This window comes from Macrotis lagotis, chromosome X (assembly GCF_037893015.1).
Source record: "Macrotis lagotis isolate mMagLag1 chromosome X, bilby.v1.9.chrom.fasta, whole genome shotgun sequence".
Taxonomy (NCBI): domain Eukaryota; kingdom Metazoa; phylum Chordata; class Mammalia; order Peramelemorphia; family Peramelidae; genus Macrotis; species Macrotis lagotis.
In genome coordinates, this window is record NC_133666.1 from 282,654,317 (window position 1) to 282,670,394 (window position 16,078).

Below are 16,078 nucleotides of genomic sequence, written 5' to 3' on the forward strand. Positions count from 1 at the left end.
ACCTCACTCAGCAGGAAAGCAGAGACCTTTACAAATAAGAATTGGTGACATGTTGTAGATTATCCTTAAAAGAGAGAGTTAGTGCCCATGCCCGAAGTCCAGAATCATGAGGCAAATCTTTGCTCATGTGTGTAACTTCTACATCTTTGATAGTTTGTACCCTCACTCCTCTCTCCCCTTATTCTCTGAACATGAATTTTACATACATTGGTGGGAGCGTGTGGTTCAGGTTATGAATGGAGCACTACCTTCCATTTATTGCTACTTTTACCTTCAAATATGCTGTGATTAATTTGCTTTTATCTACTTGCTTAGTAAATGTTTCCTGTTTAAATTGGGGTACTGTTGCCAATCTGGGGTAATGGTGGATAGGGTCAGGGATGGAGAGAGGAGGCAGAAGTCTGAGAGGAGCCTGGAGGCTTCCTACAGGAAAAAATGATAACTTTTCACATCAAGAACCTGGAGGCATTACTGGAGGAAGAAAATCAAAGTTTGAGAACAGGGAGAATTCACTCTTTTACTATGTTTGCTACAAGCCTAATATCAAGTACTTCATGATTGGCTGTGACAATTGCACCAAGTGGTTTCAAGTTGACTGCAGAAGACTAACTGCATCAAGATCACAGAGAAGTTGGCAAAGGTCATCCAAGAGTGGTTCTGCTTGCAATGCCAGAAGGAGCCAAAGCTGGAGATCTGATAGCAACACATGCAGGCACACACACACACACACACACACACACACACACACACACACACACACCCTCACCATACTGAGAACAAGAGGGAAAAGATGAGGCTGAGCCTAAGGATGATATAGCCAACCCACCTAGGAAGGTAGCCTCATATATCCTTGGAGATCCTATGAGGAGTGGGCCCATGATCATCCCCAAGGGCTTCACCTCTTCCTACAAGGCCCATCTCCTTCAGCACCTGATCCTGTATGGGAGCTGATGAACCAGCAGATCAAACTCTCAGCTTGTGTGGGGTGAATGTGAGTCTACCCAGAGATTGAGGATTATGGCCTGTTAATTCTGCCATAATATGAAGAAATTTGGGGGCCCCAAGAAGAGTGCCATCTGTACCATTTTCAAGTCAAAAGCCAGGAATCCTGTAAATATTTTCCTTCCTCTGTGTCTGGCACCAGATTTATAGGAACTTCTTCAGATACAAGCAGACCATTTCCAGATGGTTAAAGGAAACACAATGGCTCCACATTTGGCCATGGCCACACTTGAGGCACTTTGTGATAAAGACTTGACTTTGAACCTTGAGGTCTATCAGAATTTCTGCATACATGCCTTTGATGATCATAAATTACCTTGGCTGACTGACCCTGAGGATGTACTTTTGAACTCTGTACTTTTGAAAGGTGTGGTGAAAGCAAATTGTGCCAAGACAGCAGGAGAAGTCAGAAAAGAAAAAGCATTAGGATCACCCTCAGATGCAAAGGTATAAAATAAGTAGAAACACATCTAAGGATTAGTCTTCTTGACCCAGTGCCTAGGCCCCCCCCCGTATACAGCTTGCCCAGTTAGGCTTCAAGTTCTGATTTGATGTCTGTGGCATGAAACTGGCTGCCAAACACTTTATGAGATCCTGTACCAGGGAGTTCAGCAGTGGCAGCAAAACTCATATATTGCTGAAAAACATGAAAATAATTTTCTTGAGCAGATCCAAAGGATATAGTAAGGAAGTGCAGCTGCGAGATACATAAAGAGGAATTCTAAGGAGGTTTCCTGGAATTGGTTTTCATCCTCAGGGGAAAGTAATGGATGGTTTGGGAAGATGAGGAAAGTAAAGAGGGAGAAAGCTTGGACACAGATCTATAGATCTTCTGTGTCTATCCTATCAACCTCAAGGTGACATTGAGGGACAGGGAGCATTGATATGCCAGAATTGAAAGCCAGAATCTATGCCCCCCCCCACCCTGTAGATCAGACAGACCAACTTGACTCTTCTACAAGAGTAGAAATGGTATGGTATCTATGGTATGTACCACAAACCAAAAATATTGAACTCAAAACCATAGTAAATGAAATGTGTGACTGCCCCATTACAGGATGTGTTTGACCTGATAGGAGGTCTCCTCCACCTGCCCAAACTATAGGGTAATCAGCACTAGGGCTGAGAGAAGCTTCAGCAACCTTAGGTAGACAAGGAATCTGTGCAAGTTATGTGGGTCTACTGTTTTGACCCAGATTTTCTCCCTGAGCTCATATGAGTTTTGAGCAGAAGGGAGGCTTGAGCAACCCGCATGAAGGTCTAAAACCTCTCTAAGAGGTTTTAGTTCCTGGATAGAGAAAATGGCTTTCTTCATTGATCCAGTACTCTAGGAATGGGAAGGTCAGAGTCAGGACATGAGATACACTCACTGCCCTGCAGGCAGCCCATAGGAAAAAGGCCTGAAGCCCAGGCAGCAGGAAAAGAAATCAAATGAGGGTGGGGGGGCTCCCTTTAGAGCTGAGGGGGGCAAATTCATAGTTACTAGGGAGATCCCAAGATTAGATGCTTAGTCTGAAGTCAGTCAATAAGTGTTTATGAAACATTGTTTGTGTGACTGGTTCTGAGAGGAGCTTTAGGGATACAGAGAAAGTCAAAGACATCCTGTTCCCCAGGAGTGCTCAGCCTTGTGGAGTGTGCAAACAGGCAGGGTGTGAACAGTTCTTCAAACAAACTACACAGGATCCATGGGGTGTGTGTCTGAGGGAGGGCTCTAAGGTGAAGGGGTATCTGGAAAGTATTCCTTCGGAAGGAGAACCTTTAGCTGAGTCTTGAAGGGAGCCAAGGAATCAAGGAAGTGGAGATGCAGAGGGAGAGAGTGCCAGATATGGGGAATAGCCAAAGAAATGCTCTGAGTTGAAACTGGGGGAGGGAATTGGGAACAACCTCCAGAGGGATTCAAGTCATATAATGAGAGGGAATGGGTGGCATGGCTGGGGAAGTGAAAGATGGGAGTCTGAGAGAGAGGTGGAAGTGTACAATCCTTACAGGAGTGGAGAGGTGGTATGCAAATTATTTTATGAAAATTCCTCCTCCCTCCAACAAAACAAAACAAATCTTATAAAAGAAAGAGACTTGAGGTTTGGGGAGAAATGCCTGTCTACATAGAGAACTCCAGAGCCACTTTGCTACCTTTTTTTCATATAGCGGTACCAACTGGATGAGCTCTTTGAGCAGGAGCAAAACATGCTAATGGCTATGACCAAATGGGCTGATCTGTGGGCTCTTATGGTACAGCAAACATCCATTGTGACCCCTTTACCACAGACCTGTGTACCATTGCTGAGCACTGAGCAACACTAAGGAGTTGTACACTGGTTCCCTTAGGAGGTTCAACCCCTGTCCCTTTTGACTCTACCTCTGCCCCAACTTTGGGATAGGAATTGGTTCTTGCGGCTTCTCTGTCTCTCTTCCATAGCTGGGACAATGTTGGTCCCTAGCTTCTGCTTCCGTTGTCTCTCTGACTATAAATGAATCCATTCATGGATTTGTTCCATCTTTGCATCTAATCTTTCTGTGATGTCTTTCTCCTTTTTGCTGACTTGCCATTCTGCTCCATTATCTCTCATAGTGCCCCCCCCCCCCCCCCGCTTTTGGCTCCTTATTCTCCCTTCTCCTTCATGTGTCTGTCCCTCTCCTGCTCTTTTCCTCTGCCTTTTGTGAAAGGTGAAGGTCTGCTTGCTCTCACCAACCCTTCCTGTCTTCTGGGTTCAGCACTATCTATCCCACACCACTCTAGAACTTGGATCAGGGAGACAGAGGACTTCAAAGGAGAATTTGGTGGGACCTGGGACTGTGACTCCAATCCTGAAGTTTGTTCACAATAAGCTTCGCATCAAATTTTTTTTAGAAAGGGGGCAACTATGTGGTGTAGTGGATAAAGCACTAGCTCTGGAGTCAGGAGGACCTGAATTCAAATTTGACCTCAGACACTAGGTGTGTGACCTTGGGCAAGTCTTAACCCCACTGCCTTAATTCAAAAAAAATTAAAAAAATTTTTTAAATTTATTTTTATTAAAGATATTATTTGAGTTTTACAATTCCCCCCAAATCTTACTTCCCTCCCCCACCCCCACCCCCACCCCCAAATATTAATGTCATTGTCACTGATTTGTATAAATGTAATTACCATGCTAATGTAGGCTCAAAATCTACAGGTTAAGTGGAACTGAATATTTCCTTATACCAGACTAACATCTGGAATCTTGAGAATGAGGTGTAGCTGAATAATCATTGAATAATCATGAATAATCAAAGGCTAGTCTTTTTCTCTGACAGAACCCCTTCTTTCCATAATTCCATCTAAGAGTAGTACAGCTTGATATGAGTGCTCTGGCCTAGAGAGTTAAGAGAAGGAAGTGAAGCAAGTAACATTATCATATGGCCATGATATTTGAGCATGTGTATTGCATAATGCACTTTAAAGGAGATATTTCAATTTATGAGAAAGGTTTAACTCTACCCCTTATGGGCTCAGTATAGTGTCAGAATCTAATAAGTAGGACAAAACCAATAGCTGTATAATTGGCAGAACAATAGCAAAAACTCTTTGCCCTGCTCTTATTTTTTTCTTATTTCCTTGATCATTGTTTCTCAAAAAATTCAGATAAAACGTTTCGTTTAATCTCAAATTCTTTTTAATAGTATTGCTACTAAGAAAGGAAATTCCTATTATTTCTTCTTTAAATTTTATTGATACATAATCTTAGTTCACACTTGCAATATTTGAACCAGAAGACAGCTGGAGAATGATGTATAATGTTACATGATTGTGTCAAGGGCAGAATTGGTGACACAAGTTTTTCTTTTTATTCCTAGTCTTGGAGAGAACACATGTGATAACAAAAGGTTTTTGAAGGGAAATAGAAACAAAGATTAAAAAAAAGACTTCGCAAAGACACGTAGAGGAGTCAATGCCTCAATTTGTCTCGTGATTTGCCTCCTTAGAGTTTCTTGGGAGATTCTCTCTCTCTCTCTCTCTCTCTCTCTCTCTCTCTCTCTCTCTCTCTCTCTCTCTCTCTCCCTGTCTCTCTGAATCTATATCTCTCTGTGTATAAAATATCTCTGTATTTTCTAGCTATTTTAATTCCTTTGATCTTTGTTGTCATCTATTTGGAAAAATGGGTTTACTTGCTATTTGTGATTTCTGATTGATTTTTTGTCTGACTAGTATTTGGTGGGAAATCAAACCTGTTGATATAAGGTTAAAATTTTCCTTTCTCTTTAACAGATAACAACCAAGAAGCAAACTCACTCTAAGAAAAAAATATCATTTTCCCTAGACTAGCATTATTTAGGGGTCAGTGATGAATATAGATGTGGTTTTAGTCTAATCTCCCCTCCTCTGAGGAAAGAGAAGTCATTCTCATCCTCATCTCTTCCTTTGGACAGGAATCCATCTTTCTTAGAGAGGGATGATTAAGATTCCTGAGATATTTATGAGTCTCAGTTAGACTAACCCATTTGGAAAAACCCTAAAGATAATTTTTTTATTTACATTTCCCAATGTATTCCATTCTGTATCCTCTCAAAAAACTAGCTTTTTATAATCCAGAACAAAAAAGAGGTGAGAGGGAAATAACTCAGCAAAATTATATCCCCTAAAATCTGATATTCTAAGCATTATTCCATGCCCATAGTCTCCCATCCACTGTAAGGAAGGAGTACTTTCTCCTGTATATTTTCTGGGGTCATGTTTGGTCATTTTAATTTCAAAGCACTCAGGTTCCATTGTTTAGCTGTTGTTTTTCTTTCCATTTACTTTGTTGTAATCATTGTGTATATTGTTTTCCTAAATCTATTTGCTGACTTCTCTTTGCATCAGCTTCTGTAAAGTTGCTTCACAGTAAGGTCTTAATGACCTTAGTGGAGTATTGTGGGCCCTTAAGAGGAAGGTCATTATGTAAATTAATCATAAAAGGTATAATACTGGAGGAGGAAATGGGAATATTTGGTTTGTTGCTTTGCCCAGGGAGACTTGGGTCATCTCAGATGCTGACTCATTTTATTACCTTCTTTGGATAAGCTGTTTAGTATCAGTATCTTATGTTCCCATTAGTGAGATAAAAATGCTTTAGATGAATTATTTTTAAGTATGTAGCTATTTGCAGGGAAAGTCTTAGTATTATCATCACATTAGAGCAGTGTTTCTGAATCTTTTGATATCCTAGACACTTTAGCAGTCTGCTGAAGCCTGTGGAGTCCAGAATAATGTCTTTAAATGTATAACTACATTTATAAATATGCAGGAATACAAAGGAAATTAATTATATTGAGAAAAGATAACAAAATATCTTTTTTTAAAAGTTCCCAGATCCTAGGTAAAAGACATTACCTTAGAGACTTGTTATTTTTATCTATTTATTTTTAAATTTATATATATTTTAAATTTATGAACAAAACAATAAGTTTGATAGCAATGTAATTTTGATTATCAAAACTGTAAATTAATTATGTACCACTTTATTCCTTTTAAATATATAATAAAGTTAAAATATGAGTTTATTTTTTCATGTTTTTCTTCCCTCCCCACCACTGCTATTATGAAAATAAAGGCACCAAATTTCTATATACTATCCAAGACAGGATATACAGAGACATTCTGAATCTAGGTTCTAAAGTTCTTCCATTTCTCAATGCCTTCTTCTATATTTTAGTTAAACAAATAATTATCAAGTGACTATTATATTTATTATGAAGGGCCTAGGAAGATCTTTGAAATGAGATGACCCACAATTCTCTAGATCCAGGTACCCTATTAATATTCCCCAGCCTTACCCAAGGATTTTATCTGTGGTAGTATGACAGACATTGGCTGGGAAAGGGTGAATAATCTAGGTACCAGAAGATAGCTGGAAGTCTGAGTGGCTTTGGGGGAACTGTTGGACAGAACCAGAAACTGAGAAAAGCAACTTTCAACTTGTTTCTAAGATCTCCTGAACAGATATGGAAATCTAGTCAGTAGATTAAAAAAAATAATCAGAAAGGGTACAGGCTTCAGACCAAAAAGAAAGCAAATGCTGGAACAGAGAAGGTGCCAGTTGAGTTCAATATACAGGAATAGGAAGCAACAGAAGGAAAACTGGCATGAATGCAGTTTCAAGAACAGCCAAGAACAAATCAGAGTAAGCCAGGAACTAACCTGCTGCTGGTGTACAAAGAAAAAAGCACTAAACTAGAATTCAATAGTTTTAGGTTCTAGTTTATGCTCTCTCTTCTATGGCTTCTGCTCTGTCACTGTGTGACCTTAGTAATTTTTCTTTTTGGGGTTTCAATTTTTCAAGTCACTTTTATGGACCTCAGTTTTCTTCTTCATGATTAAGGTTTACAGAATACTTTGTAGGCACATTATGATTACTATTTTACAGAATAAGAAAACTGAAGTTCAAAGGATATTTGGTCATATCCATTTTATATGTAAGAAAAGCAAGTCCCAGACAACTTGATGACTTGCCAATGGTTTCATAGAATCATTAGGGACTCAAAATCAAAATTTATGGTCCCCTAAACACATTTTCTCATCTATGCATCTTGGAGCTAGAATATATTATACCCCCTCCAATGTACCCCATACTCACCAAAAATTAGTCCTATATCAAGGCCCAGCTCATTCCCTCCATTATCTTCTTTATTTTTACCCTGATATTTTATTTTATTTTTCCAATTGCATACTATAAAAGTTTTTCAGCATTCATCCACACACATATGCATATTTTTAAGTTACATAATTTCTTTCCACACTCGCTTCCCATTCCCCTCCCCTCAATGATGAACAGGCAGGTGAATATTGTACATACACATTTGTGTTCAACATGTTTATAGATTAGTCATTTTCAATATGAGGGATTAAGATTAAGGGAAAAGAAAGAAAACCATGAGATAGGAAAGAAATACATAAGAGAAATTTTTTAAAAAGTGAATATGGTGTTCATTTAGATTATGTGGGGTTTTTGTTTTGTTTTGCTTTGTTTTTCTTCCTCTGGATGAGGATTTCATTGTCCATAGCTGGTCTCCTAGCATTGTCCTGGCTCTCTGAAAGGAGCAGCATCTATCACAGTAGATCAACTCACAATGTTGTTAATGTGTACAGTATTCTCTTGGTTCTGTTCCCTTTGCTTAGCATCAGTTCCTATGATTCATTCCATGCTGCATCAATTGAGATTATCAAATGTTTTCTGTTGGTTTTGTTATTGATATGTTCAATTGTGTTGAGTGTTTTTTGTAATATTGAACACATCCTTGTCTACCTAGTATAAATCCTACCTGATCATGGTGTATTATCCTAGTAATAACTTGCTGTAATTTCTTTGCTAAAATTTTATTTAAGATTTTTGCATCAATGTTCATTAGGGAGATTGGTCTATAATTTTCTTAGTCTACTTTGGTTCTTCCTTGTTTAGGCATCAGTACCATATTGGTATCATAAAAAGAATTTGGAAGACCTTCTTTCAATTGTCTTCTTGACTTGATTCCACAGTCTCTGAAATCTTATTCACTTATTGTCTCTATGACACATAAACCAGCACTTGATTATTCACTACTGTATTGTTCTCTATGTATTTCATAATCATTCATCCAATCAATAAACCTTTATCAAGTTCCTTGTAAGGCTTGAGCTAAAATGAAAAGGTAATTGTTTGATTATTACCCTTGAAAGCTACAACTCAGTAGGATGGTTAAAAGTATGCCATATCAACCAAAATGTGCATACACTTTGATCCAGCAACACCACTACTGGGTCTATATGCTGAAGAGATGATGAAAAAAGGATAAAAGCATCACTTGTACAAAAATATTCATAGCAGCCCTGTTTGTGGTGGCAAAGAATTGGAAATCAAGTAAATGTTCTTCAATTGGGGATGGCTTAGCAAACTGTGGTATATGTATGTCATGGAGCACTATTGTTCTATTAGAAATCAGGAGGGATGGGAGTTCAGGGAAGCCTGGAGGGATTTGCATGAAATGATGCTGAGTGAGATGAGCAGAACCAGAAAAGCACTGTACACCCTAACAGCAACATGGGGGTGATGATCAACCTTGATGGACTTGCTCGTTCCATCACTGCAATAATCAGGGACAATTTGGGGTATCTGCAATGGAGAATACCGTCTGTATTCAGAGAAAGAACTGTGGAGTTTGAACAAAGAACAAGGACTATTACCTTTAATTTAGAAAAAAAAACTGGTATCTTATTGTCTGATCTTGCTATCTCTTATAATTTATGTTTTTTCCTCAAGGATATTATTTCTCTCTCATCACATTCAGTTTGGATCCATGTATACTATGGAAATAATGTAAAGATTGGCAAATTGCCTTCTGTGGGAGATGGGGGAGGGAAATAAAATTGGGGGGAAAATGGTAAAACTCAAAATAAATAAATCTTTATGATCTAAAAAAAGGATGCTGTACTCAGAAGTAAATTATGTATTATGTAAATTAGTATTATGAAAAATAACTACCATGAAAAAATAATATAAAACACATACAAACACCCTGCTATAGTCAGAGGAATCAAAGGAAATTTTCACCGGAGAGATCTGAGATGGTTTCACGGAGAAAGTAGAATTTAAGTTGTAACTTGAAGAATAGCTGTTCTTATTGTTGTCATTTTCTTCTCCAACTCATTTTACAGATGAGGAACTGAGGCAAACAGGATTAAGTGACTTACTCAGGGTCACAAACTACTAAGTATAGGAGGCCAGATTTGAACTCAGGAAGATGAGTCTTTCTGACTCCACACCTGGCACTCTATCTACTGTGATATCTAGCTGTGATATGGTATCAAAAGGTAGAGACAGGAACCTATTTCAGGTACAGGTAACCTCATGAGCAAAATTGCAATAGAAAAGTTCTAATATTTAAAGCAGTCATTGACCAACCCAGATTGTTTCAGGCATAGTGTTCGTGGAAGGGAAATGATAATAGTGAGCATTAATATAACTCTTTAAAGTTTAAAAAGTCCTTTACAAACATCTTTATATCATTGCAACAATTCTGGGGCACAGATAGTATTATCCTCCCTATTTTACAGATAATGAAACTGAGACCGATGTTAAGGGACTTTCCCAGGGTCACACAGCTTATATGGAACTAAGGCATGATTTGAACTCAGATCTTCCTTACTCAAGGTATAATGCTCTATTCACTATAGAAACTGAAAAAGGAGTAAGGGTTCAGGTCTTATTTGGTAGTTTTGTTCCAGAAACATGTACTTATAGCTTAAGTGATTTGTCTTCTGAGGGGGTTAAAATTCCCTAATAAACAGGAAATACAACAGGTATTGTATTAATGGTCAAAGTATGAAGAGACACAGTACTTAGAACAGTCATCACTTAATACCTGTTTATTGATCAAGGAATCAATCAATTAATTGAACAATAAGACATGTCACATTGCTCATGATAAATATAAGACAACAGATTGCAATGAAGACCAGTTAATTTGATATGCTAACATGGACATTAGAAGATGTATCAAAAAATGCTATTGAGATTTAGAAAAGCTGTGTCTAAGTCTTGACACCCTTGACCACTGTTTGACCTACAGTTACTGATGCCAAATTTTTCCTTTTTTCCTGTCCTTTTAATTGACTTTCATTTGTCAAACAGCTCATAAACTACCTCACTCTACAAATCTTTAATTTTCTTGCCCAAAAGAGCCATAGTAGTTCATTTTGTGGCTCTTGCATTTTATTTGGCAATTATTGAACTTCATTTCTCTGTAATGGTACAAAAGTCTCAGGATTGTCTTGATTTAGTGGGATATGTGCAAATTACTAGGTTGAGTATGTGATCTCATCTAGTTGTTATACTGGGAGAAATATGTGACTCCATTTTGTTTTTAATATTATTTATTTTGTTAAATATTTACAAATTAATTACATTTAAAAATAATTTATCATTGTATTTCCCCCAATTATATGTATAAACAATTTTTAATATTCAATGATTTCAACTTCTTGTATAACAACAATAATAATAACATATTTAATAATAATAATAATAATAATAATAATAATATATTTAGTTCTTTCAGTAATGCCCATCTTTTAGTGCTCCTATTTGGAATTTCCTAAGCAAAGATACTGGAGTGGTTTGCCATTTCCTTTTCCAGGTCATTTTACAGATGAAGAATTGAGGAAAGAGGGTTAAGTGACTTGCTCAGGGACACATAGCTACTAAGTATAAAAGCCTGATTTGAGCTTGTCTTCCTATCTATCCACTTTACTATCAACCTGTCCCTAGCAGATTTCCATCTTGGTAACTAAGTGGGTCACTTTGAGGTTAAACAGCCAATTTCAATTTTTATGGTTTTCACTATAAAGATTAATTTAGCATAAACATTCTAAATAAAATTCTTCCATCTCACTAATAATGAATGGTTTACTTTAACCTGGACTTCTCTTTTTACAGAGATTAAAAACTTACATATGGAATTACCCTATTTTTTTTGTTAATTTAATTTTTTTATTGCATTTTAAGCTCCAAGCTGTCTCCTTCCCTCTCTCCTCACTCACATTAGAGAAGGTCACCATTTCAAACACACACACACACACACACACACACACACACACACACACACACAAACAGAAACACACACACATTAAATCCTACTATGAATACTTCTATTTATCAATTCTTTTTCTGGAAGGGGATAGGATCTTTCTTTAAGGCTTTTTGTAATTGATTAGAATATTTTTGATACTCAGAAGAGGTTAGTCATATACAGTTGATATTTGAACAATATTTCCGATAATGTATACAATGTTCTCTTCTCATTTTACTCTATTTTTCATGCAAATTTTTCTTTTTTCTAAAATTAACTTGTTCATCATCTCTTATAGTGTAGTAATATTCTATCATAATCATATACCACAACATGCTCAGTCAATTCTCAACTAAAGGACATTCTGAATTTTCAATTCTTTGACACCACAGAGTTGCTATAAATATTTAAGAAAATACATAAATTCCTTTCCTGTTCTCAGATCACTATGGGAAACAAATCTAATAGTGATGTTTATAGATCATTTCTTTGGTGTCTTTCCCCCTTCACCTCTATATCTCAGAAACATTTCTGAATACTTCTGTGATTTCATCAATATAGTACTATGAAAATTTTATTAGCATTTTCATATGGATAATTTTTCTTAGTGTTTTTTTTGTTAGAATTATTTCTTTTTGGGAAGATTTTATTAAGAGGATGTTTCCCTATAAACTTTTTCATCTGTTTGCTTTTTGAAAGTGTATTTCCTATCTTCACAGAGCATTCTTAGTTTTGCTGAGCAAACAATTTCTTAGTTTATGTTTGCTATTTTAAACATTTTATAAATGTTATGTTTTGATTTCTTATGTGTTCCTTGTCTTCTTTTGAAAGTCTGTCATGTTCTAATTATTCTTCCTTGCTAAATTCTCTAAAGTAACTATTTGCTTCTAAAATTGTGTGTGTGTGTATGTATCTATATATACATATATATAATATGTAATATAATAGCATTGGAATTGTATGTGTAGGCATTTTGGATTTTGATATCTGCCATGCATTCTGTGGATTCTTTTTTTTTTTTAACAAACTGATTATTTTTTCAAATTTAGGGAAATTTTCTTTGATAATTTCTTGAAGTCTTATCTCTGAGTTACTTTGTTTTTCCTAAGTTCCCTGGAATGTCAGTTATCCTTAGATTGCTAAATTGTGATTTGTCACCAAGATTTGTTATTTGCTTCAGCATATTTTCCATTTTTTAAGCTTATATATCTAGCTTCTCTGTGTTGTATGTGCAATTCAATTTTTCAATATAGTTAGTTTGCTGTTGACTTCATGTTCTCCATGTTGGTTATTTACTTATTTCCTGTTGTAATGTTTTAGCATTATAACTTTTATATGATTTTTTAAACTTTCTATAAGTTCTTTTTTTTAAAATTTGATTTTGTTAGCTTCTTATGACCGCTTGTTTCTTTTTCTCTGTTTCTTCTGGTACTTTAGCTGACACAATTACTCTATAGCATTTTCAGTTGTATTAACACTTTTGCTCTTGCTCATTTTTAATATTTTTTTCGACTCATTTTTAATTTTGGATATTTCTTCTGCTTTCAAATAATTTTCAAACTCTTTCTTATTTGTAATGCTTCTTTATAGCATTTATGCAAACCCTGGTTAATCTTCTCCCTAGTACATACTGGATCAGTCTTTGTAATGTTAAAATTTTAGTAAATATCTGATTGACCTTTCTTGCAGTTCTATGGTTTTCCATTCTACCTTATTCTTTGCCTGGGCTTGTGTGTGTCCTTGGGGGAAATCACAATATAGCAGGAAAGTCAGTCTTTAATAATATCTCATTAATTTGTCACCTACTACACATGGTCACTGCTGAAGCTATTAGCTCCTGAGGTCTTACATTTATTGTTGCCTAATCTAGAAGGCTGGGGAGTTGAGAAGTTATTCAATAATCTGTGATGATTCCTTAGAAATGATGGATTTTGAAGATGATTAGAGGGCCATGAAGTTCTTAAGCTGAGTATAGAAGGGAGTGACAACCCAAAAAATGAAACAATAATGAACAGAAGAGGATCTCTAGAAATGTAAGGCAACAAACGACTCACTGAAAAAAAATTTGTGATGATTGACTACAGTATTTATACTAAGTAATGGAGACTAACTAAACACACCAGTTCAAACTTAAGTAAACAACTAATTATAATAATTCAAGTTCAAACTACAAGATGATCCATTTATATTTGCATGTGGGATTTTACTCATTAAAAGTGATCTATGGAGTTTTACCAGAAGTTATCTGGTTTTGGAATGCTGAGTTTTTGTAGATTTATAATGGGAAAGGACTGTTGAAACAAAAGTGGCTCTCTGTTCATTTTTCTTAAGCTCATTAACAAATTAATAAATTTATTATGTTCTCTTATTTTTTCTTTTTTCTTTTTTTTACTCTCATTTTGTAAAAATGTTTTTTTACATTAATAAAATATTCTTGTTTAAGAGTAAATGAAATACCCCCTCCCCCCATAAATATAGACTTGCTTGAGCGATAAAGTAAAGGGGAGAGAAAAAAAATTAAAATTAAAAAAAATAGTAATAATTGTAGGTTTGGCCAGGTGGAGAAATGGACAGAGCACCAGCCCTGGAACCACGAGCACCTGAGCCCACATCCAGCCCTGTAGACCCAACAATCACCCAGCCATGTGACATGCAAGCCACCTACTGCCTGGCAAAAACCAAAAAGAAGAAAAAAAAGACCCAGAATAAAATAAAATAGTAATAATAGTAAGGGTGGCTGGGTGGCAGACAGAGCATTGGCCCCTGAGCCAGGCGCACCCGGGGTCCAAATGCGTCCTCAGACACCCAAAGATCACCCTGCTATGTGGCCCCAGGCAGGCCACCCAGCCCCATTTGCTCTGCACCCTCCCCCAAATGATAATAATAAAAAATGTGCTTCAGTCTTTGTTCCAACACCAACAACTCTGTCATGGGTGGATCACATTCTTTATGGTAAGTCCATTGTAAAAGTTACTTCCATATTTTTCCAACGTTGCCATTGCTGATTGCAACTCCCTCCTTTTGTATTTCTTCACTACCATGTATTATATTTTCTCTCTCCTTTTACTCTGACTCTGCTGTAGGGTAGCTGAGTGGCACAGCAGACAGATCCCTCATCCTGGGGCCAAGAGGCCCTGAGCCCCCATACCACCTCTTAGGCCTAGCCTCCACCTGGCTCTATGGTCCTGGACAGGCCTTCCAATCCCAGCCCCTTCCAAGAAGTAAAAAAGAAAATGTGTTATATCTGACCACTCTCTCCCCATGGTCCATCCTCTCCTCCAACACTCACATCCCCACCCCTTCCCACTGCTCCCCCCTCCTTCTTACTCCAGATGTCTATACCCCATTGAGTATATATGCTGTTTCCTCTCCTAGCCACCTCTGATGAAAGCAAAAGTTCCCTCATTCCCCCTTGCCTCCCCCCTTCCATATCACTGCAATAGCTCATTGTAATAAAGAAAAATCTTATTATATGAAATATCTTGGCCTATTCCCCCTCTCCTTTTTCTTTCTCCCATTATATTTCGCCTTTTTTCTATTGACTCCATTTTTAGACCATATTTTATCTTCAAGTTCAGCTTTCTCCTGTGCTTCAACTATAAAAGCTCCCTCTACCTGCTCTATTAACTGAGAAGGTTCATATGAGTATTATCAGTGTCATTTTTCTATACAGGAATATATGCAGTTCATCATCATTAAGTCCCTCATATTTTCCCCTTCTCTTCCACTCTCTTTGCTTCACCTGAGTACTGTATCTGAAGATCAAACCTTCTGTTCAACTCTGGCCATTCCAAAAGGAACCTTTGAAATTCCCCTGGTTCATTGAAAGTCCATCTTTTTCCCTGGAAGAGGACATTCCGCCTTGCTGGGTAGTTCGTTCTTGGCTGCATTCTAAGCTCTTTCGCCTTCTGGTATATTATATTCCAAGCCCTGCGAGCTTCCAATGTAGTTGCTGCTAAGTCCTGTGTGATCCTGACTGTAGCTCCATGATATTTGAACTGTGTCCTTCTGGCTGCTTGTAATATTTTCTCTTTGACTTGGAGTTCTGGAACTTGGCTATAATATTCCTAGGGGTTGGTTTTTTGGGATCTCTTTCTCGGGGGGCTTGGTGGATTCTCTCCATTTCTATTTTGCCCTCTGCTTCTAGAATATCAGGGCAATTTTCCTGTAGTAATTCTTTGAAAATGATGTCAAGGCTCTTTTCCTGATCATGACTTTCAGGTATTCCAATAATTTTTAAATTATCTTTCCTACGTCTGTTTTCCATATCAGTTGTTTTTTCAATGAGATATTTCACATTTACTTCTAATTTTTCATTTTTTTGGTTTTGAAGTATTGATTCCTGATTTCTGGGAAATTCATCAATCTCCCTGAGTTCTATTCTTTGTCTGAAGGATTTGTTTTCCTCAGAGAGTTTTCTTATCTCTTTTTCCATCTGGCCAATTTTGCTTTTTAAAGCATTCTTCTCCTCAATAACTTTTTGAACTGTTTTATCCATTTGACCTAAGCTGGGTTTTTTTGGATTTCCTTGACT

The 16,078-nt window shown here is 36.9% G+C and overlaps 1 pseudogene; it reads left to right on the forward strand.

The window, feature by feature from the left end:
• The first annotated feature begins 297 nt into the window (after nucleotides 1-297).
• On the forward strand, nucleotides 298-1,494 carry LOC141502472 (CXXC-type zinc finger protein 1-like; annotated as a pseudogene).
• Nucleotides 1,495-16,078: the final 14,584 nt, after the last annotated feature.